Below are 2208 nucleotides of genomic sequence, written 5' to 3'. Positions count from 1 at the left end.
ACCTCTCTGGCCTATAAGATAGGCCCGCGAGCAATCGTCCATTTTCTTTGCCTACCGCTGCGAACCGCCTATCGCATCGCGCGCTCTGATTAGCCCACCTACTTTATTTAATAACTCGAAATTTTACGTGGTTGTTTAAAAAAAGACATCGATTTCATTACTCACCGAACTACTCTAACTACATACTACTGCGGGACATACGGCTCGCCGCAGCCGACAAAGAAAATGGACGATTGCTTGCGGGCCAATCTCATTTGATAGCTGCTATCAAACAGTCCATCTCTCTATGAGATAGGTCCACGAGTTATCGTCCATTTTCTTCGCCGGCCGCGGCGAGCCGTATGTCCCGCCTGCTACGTCGTCGCGCTCTGATTAGCCCATCTACTTTGTTTAATAACTCAAAATTTTACGTGATTGTTTAAAAAAAGACACCGATTTCATTATTCATCCTGTTGAAAATTTCCAGGTGGATTCTCACAGCAATCCATGAGAATCTATACAGGAAATTTAAAATTCATATACTCGTCGCGAAAAGTGTTAATGGTATTACTATTGAGATCAGTGGTAAAATCATTTGAACTAATGATAAAATCATATGGACCCAACGGCGTTGTCATTAACGAATGATTTTACTACTTGAAGTATTCAGTAGGAAAATCCTTCAGTGGTAAAATATTTTACTATTGAATGTACTCCAGTAGGAATATCATTCGATCAATGGTATATTAGTTACCATTGGATACTTATCAATAAGAATACCATTCGATCAGTGGTATAATATTTTGCCGTTGTTACGTTGTAATAAATGTTATTGTTAACTGTTTGAATTTGAGTGAGAATTTTGAATAAGAGTCGTTACTCAACCGCCTCTCCTACCTTCCTGTAATAGACAAAGATTCGCTAGTAAAGAACCATGCTACTCTACCACAGCGATCGAGTGAGCAGCCGGTGAGGTCGGCCATCGTCGCGTCGTGGGGACGAAGTTTTGTTCGTCCTCCTGGCGTAATATCGTGAGGAATAACGGTTACAGCGTACATAACTTGGCGCTAAATTGACTTAATTCGTTCTACGTTCTCACAAAGTGTGATAAGGGTGGTCTAGGACACCCTGTATATATACATAAATTATTGCATGTATTTTTCAAACCAACTCGTTTACTCTCAAATGCACAATAATGTTAAGTTAAAAATATAAGAGCAATAATCGTATCACTATTTCACCAATAATATACGTTATATTAATATTCATCGCATATTAACTGTTTTTGTTTTCAATATCTGTTAGTAAATATATTATTATATCATTATAATATTTTGTAAGCACATGAAGATACGTTATATAAGCACAAGTTATGAAGATTTTGTCAGAGCAATTTGAATCATTACTAGTTGTCTGATCACTAAGATTGAACAATAGCAACGAAGACTAAGACAAGGATTAGGAAATGGGCTGAGTGATCGGCGCAGTTCGAGTTCGAAACCGGACGCAGAAACATATATAAGCGAAGCGCCGCAAAATATGATGTATCAGTTTTTTTTTATTATTTTAACAAAATAACCAAGCATTAAGTTATATGGGAGTGCGTGTAACTGTATTTGTGTATGCCCATATGTTAATAATATTTTATATATTTGGTACCACTGGTAAGTACCACTGACTAGTGGTAAAATTGCTTAGTGTTAAAATATTACTATTGGCAAAAACTCATTCAGTTTGTCATTGAAAATACCATTGAAAAAGCCATTCACTTTCAATGATTTTTTTAAATGGTAAAATCATTAATTTTTCGCGACGGATAGGTATTCATCTGGAAATTTGAAATCCATATAGAAATCCACATGGAAAATCAAAATCCATATAGTAATCCATATGGAAAATAAAATTTCATGTGGGAATGTATGTGGTGTTTAAAAATCCATATGGATAAACATACGGATTCTTATAAGGTTTTTTATTTCCTATGTGAATTCCTATATGGATTTTCATATATAAATTTTTACGGATTCGTAAGCGATCCACCTGGAAATCTTCAAGGACCTCATTTAATTATCAATATTAGAAGCATCTCCCCAAACAGCACACAATATTTATGATAAATATTTCGAATTATTTTTTGAAAATATTATATAAATATTTTATTGTATATATATATATATACAATATATATATATATATATATATATATATATATATATATATATATATAAA

General features: G+C 34.1%; 1 protein-coding gene across 11 annotated transcripts in view; it reads left to right on the top strand.

Annotated features, from left to right (window-relative positions):
- Positions 1-2208, top strand: part of LOC116846693 (ecdysone receptor) — a 538347-nt gene that overhangs the window by 508981 nt on the left and 27158 nt on the right. The gene's annotated exons all lie outside the window — the stretch shown is intronic.

The sequence above is a fragment of the Odontomachus brunneus genome, unplaced genomic scaffold (genome assembly GCF_010583005.1).
Source record: "Odontomachus brunneus isolate Ranch 3 - 2012 unplaced genomic scaffold, Obru_v1 Obru_scaffold_067, whole genome shotgun sequence".
Taxonomy (NCBI): Eukaryota; Metazoa; Arthropoda; class Insecta; order Hymenoptera; family Formicidae; genus Odontomachus; species Odontomachus brunneus.
This window is presented reverse-complemented; position numbering and strand designations above follow the sequence as displayed.